Source organism: Poecilia latipinna, unplaced genomic scaffold, assembly GCF_001443285.1.
Source record: "Poecilia latipinna isolate Pla-1442-1.1 unplaced genomic scaffold, P_latipinna-1.0 Scaffold272, whole genome shotgun sequence".
In the NCBI taxonomy this organism is placed as follows: Eukaryota; Metazoa; Chordata; class Actinopteri; order Cyprinodontiformes; family Poeciliidae; genus Poecilia; species Poecilia latipinna.
Genome location: NW_015112888.1, coordinates 406012 through 411193, shown reverse-complemented (window position 1 = coordinate 411193; position 5182 = coordinate 406012).

Sequence of the window (5182 nt, the reverse complement as noted above, 5' to 3'; positions counted from 1 at the left end):
TTGGGGAACATATTAAAAAAGTCACCAGCTTCAGTGTCATAACGGAGACACCACTTTCACCACTTATAACCACTACTGTTAAAGATTTTGCATAAAAATCATGAAAATGTTGCTGCAATGATCCAACAATAATCTTAGTTAACCTCATACTACATTGAAATGTCAATCTGTATGTGGAAGTACTAAAAAGGCACATCAAATAAATGTACACCTAAATCATACAAACGGGACTTGATAATTTTACAAAATTTGATTGTAGGACATGTTTTATATTTGCCAACATCCACGGAAAGATAAACAATGGGTCCAGATCTGGGTATTTTTTTTATGGTCTTGCTGCCTTTTGTTTAACTGGCCTTTTAAAAAAAGCCGATTACATATTAAAAATAATTAATATGCGACTAACTTTCTCTTATTTTTTATTGTTTTATTTTTACTTTAGGTATGCTTACCATTTTTACTTAATTTTACCTAACACTTTGTTCACATTATGAAAATGTGGTTATATGTCTAAGACTCTTACTGGGTCACAAACATTATTATATTTATTTTGGCTAAAGTCTACTAATCTAAATATAGTGCAGAAACACAATTATTAGAAATGGAATTAAAAAAAAATTACAAACAATTATGCTACATGTTACACTACATGTGAAATTATAGATTTTTTATGAATATTTACTAGTCACTGAAACACATGTTGCAGTATTATGGGTCCATTTCATAACATAATCAAGTCACTGTTACTTCCAGTTATCAAGCATAACTTAAAAGACATTTGTTTTTGCAATTTCAAGTCTTGAAATTAACCTCTTTGTCCTTCAGAAGTTTTTTTTCCCCTTTCGACAAATACAGCTAGTGTTCGGCTGAAAAGTCACTTGTATGATAAGCTCAACAGACTCATTAAGGTGTTTGCTAATTGCTGCTGTCGCTAGTCTGGAGGAGCTGAGTGGTGAAGGTGAGTGGAAGGGGCGGATGGCGTATTTTTGAAAACGATTAAACAATGCGAGTTCACACGGCAGGATGCAGCACCACTGTAAGCAGGTACGCCGGGTCAGCCGTTGAGGGTGTAACACTGCCAGTGAACGACACAGAAAACACCTAACAGAGCCAAGCTTGCTCATTGTGAGAGATTTTCCATATCATTGGCTCGCATGGCCACAGGGAAACATAAAACTGGTGTTCTAAAAATTACCCACTCTGGAATCTGCTTTCAAAAATAATTTTTTCTGGTCTTACAAAACGCCAAATTCATGTGGAAGCACAGCCTAAATGACAAAAATCTTAAAATCTAAAAAAACCCCGAAAAACCCAAAGAAAGTGGAACACCTAAATTCGACTCTGTGTGCATGGTGCCTAAATCGTGAATGAATAGGCAGCATTTTGTATGAGCAAGCGTTTAGGCACCCCGAATGGCTCCGAAGAGAGATTCAAGGATTTCTCAGACATGCATGAAAGAATCAAAGCAGCAAAGTATCATAACATGATACAAACCTTAAAATAATGTCCCCGTAGCTACAGAGAAAATAGTTAATTCATAGAGTTATAAATTAGAAAAAAGCGTTGAAAAGAGCCTTTAAAAACACATAGCATCTGAAGTCAAGATTTCTTTGAAATATGATCTCAAAGGATTTCAATGCTTTATTATTTAGTTCTTATATTTGATGTGTAAATTATAAATGCAATTTTAACTATCAATGATGGCCTAAAACTTCAAAGTCACAGATCAGGACAAAAACATTTTACGGAGACACTTCAGCCTTCACTCTCTTTAATATATATTATAATATTATTCAACTTATTGTCAATCACTGCAGGCGGTTTCTGACTATAATTCTGCTTCCTGCTGTTCGTATTTGACATCTTACTGCTGGCAGCTGAGACTGAATGACAGGTGATTTGTGTAACAAAATGAGCAATATAATGTTGACTAGTTAATACTGCAATGACATCTAACACCTGTCTTTTGTTTTGTTGCAGCTTACCTATGAAGCATTAAAACTGAGTTTGCATCAACACTCTACCAGTTAAATTCGGCACTAATGTAAATTTAACAAGGGAAGCAGGCCTTTTTTTACGGAGAATTATTGCTAATGTTTTTAAGAAATTGCATGTTCGAATAGTTTTCCGGGCTGAAAATGACTCATAGCTAGTTATTATTTTGCTTGTGAGCAAACAGAGCTCAGAACCGATTGCTAAACTCATACCTCCAGATTGTAGCTATTGTAACACAACAACTGGACTACAAATACTATTGTTTGCACTTGCCTATTAAATCTCGTATCTCTGCCAACACTGTTAAATAAAAATTTATACCATTCTCATTTTCAATAAACAAATGTTAAAATTCAAGATCTATTGTCTGTGTTAACAACAAGGCATTTGTGGAGGGGACACAAGGATTGGGGGTCCTAAGCAGCTGCTGGCTGTGTCACTGCAAAACCTAAAAATGACACTATAAAGTTAAGAGATAAGAAGAGAACGCAGGTAAAGTGCAGTCTGCCTTTTCTAATAGTCCTTCCTCTAGTTCTGGGTCTGGTATCTCCACCAGAGATGGAGAGAGGTCAGACGATACCACTTGCATCAGCTTAACCAAAGTTAGCATTGCTTTATTTTTTTTCTAACTTCAAATAATTTTGTTGTTAGTTATTGATAAAGCATAATCTCAGAATCTAAATGGTTTTTGCCATTATTTGGATGTCAAGTAAATCATTATAGGCATAGAGGGGAACATTTTGTTCAAAGACATTCCTTTCAGTAGTAGGATTCCTCTGAGCTTGTGTTCAGCAGCTAAATTAAGTCTTTTGCTGCTGTACATGATTGTCTTAATGTAACCGTAATAGGTTGTTAGAATTGATGAATATGTATTTCTCTTTCACAGAAAATTACCAGAGGGTCAATTTAGATGTTACATCAACCTTTTGTTATCTAATTAATAGAGACCAGTCCATGTTTGAAACAGACTTCTGCCACATTGGTATTTTATCAAGTCAGACTGAGGAACCGTTTCCATTTTCTAATTAGGGAATTAACTGACAGGCAACTGTCTTCTATAAGGCTGATGGTGTGCCTCTTTAATCTAAAGCAAACACTGAAACATAAGTGAAGTAACAGCAGGAGGCATCCCCAATATACTTTGAGTCATTGCCTGTATCAATCCTTCAGAGCATGTTGAAGAAATGGAAAGAAATGACTCCCTTTTAAAAGGAGAAAACTTCCATAAGGAATTTGGTTTAGCACAAGTAATCTTGAGCCATGACTGAGTTAGGATCCAGAAGAAAGGATCATCATGCAAGAAGACAATACCAAGGGATAGCTGACCAATAATTTTATAGCTATATCAAATGCTCCGTCTCAGAAGACTTTATGTCTACCATTGTTGGATAGCTGATTCTGTCAAAGACCAGTGCGTTGGACTCTCTAACAACTCTTCCATCAAGTTGTTTTGAAGCTCTTTTGAGTGAATCATAAACATCTCATCTGTTGGAGCTCCTCCAGTCCTTCACCAGGCGATGGTTCAACCATTCAACTGTCCACGCCCAGCTGGACACAGCACTGTCTTTGAGGTGCAGCTCCTCCTCAGAGTTGCAGTTTCCAAGCTTACGCCTTACAAAGCAGCCTTTCGTCGTTACCTCCCCAGTTCTTTTAGAATAGGCAGCACCAATTAGCAAACACCTGGTGAAACCGCACATCTGCTGAGCTCATCAAACGAGCTGCTTTTCAGGACAATGCTGGTAAAAAAAAAAAAAAAACATCCTCCTTAATAGAGGAGTGACACTGTGATGACTTCCTGAAGGCGGAGTTTCAGAAAGAGCAGGAGTCTTTAAAGAGACAGAGAATACAAATTCAAATTTCCTTTAAATCATACAGCATTTTTATAACTGAAGGTAACATAGTTACCCAATTGTGCTATTAGATGGCTAGATTGGATTAGAAAACACATAATACTGCCTCTTTAATGAACCAAAGTTTATGCAAAAAAAAGTGAAGCATAGACATTTTGGAGAGGTATTATCCCCTAAATGTCCAGGTCAAACCTTCCAAATGAGCCTTTTTGGCACATTTTGCCACCATGTGTACCATTTGTTTTCAGTTTTTGTACCTAGGTTCCCGAAACCACCTCTTATATTTCGCCATAGAAATTAATTCCAATAAGAATGGTTTTTGCAACAAAATAAGAATAAAAGTGCTGCAGTGCACTCTGTGTGTCAGTTAATTTCAGTACTCCAGTCAGACATAGCAAATAACAGAGGGCCGATTTGGATGATTGACATGTCCATCAAACTGTAAAGAGCCAATACAATCTGGGGATGTTTACAAAAGTCACGTAGCCAACATCATTCACCAATCACAGCAATTGAGTTGCATTTCTCCAGAATGAGATGATAAGTAATGTTCGGGAGACAAAGGAGGCAAAGCTTCATTTTAAATCATTTAATCTGTAACGGATAGTTTAGTAATTGGAAAACAAAATGATTGTTTGCTTGCTTATACATTTGTTTGTATTTTCAAAAAAAAAGCACTTTGTGTTGCATTTAATAGATAAAAAATGCTTTACAAATTTAATCAGATTTATGAGTTGAGTGACATTTTATGCTATTGTGACAAAGATATTATTACAAGAACGTACAAGCAGACTTTGTTTTAACATCATTTAACATCTGAAGTGGAAACAGCCTGCTTGAAAGCTGACCTGCTGTTATTTTTGTTGCTGTAGCTATTATTTTAGGACCTTGACATTCCATTGATCACACAAGCCCCAACTTCATAACTAAATCTAAAAAAGAGCTGTTAATTTTCCTCTGTTGTCAAAGTTGGGTTCTTTGTTACACCACATATTTGATATTTGTGTGACAGCATAGGCTTAGAATTGCCCCTAACCTAAGAACACAATCCATCCAGAGTTCTCCTTCGGGAATAGTGTTCAATTCACCCGAGGAAATAGTGGCCTGTGTGTCTCGCGCTAGAAATACCAGCTCATATGTCTTAAAGCTATCACTGTATAAGACACTACATCATGACCATGAGTCGGGCTCTAACTAAACCTGCATGGCCTGGAGCAACTACATGTGTCACAGCAGCGGGGCCGGAAATATCACAGTGCTATACCCTTGCCACCGCTGTACTTTGGCATGACAAAGAGCCGGCATTTTGGACGTGCACAAAATCACAACACATTTGA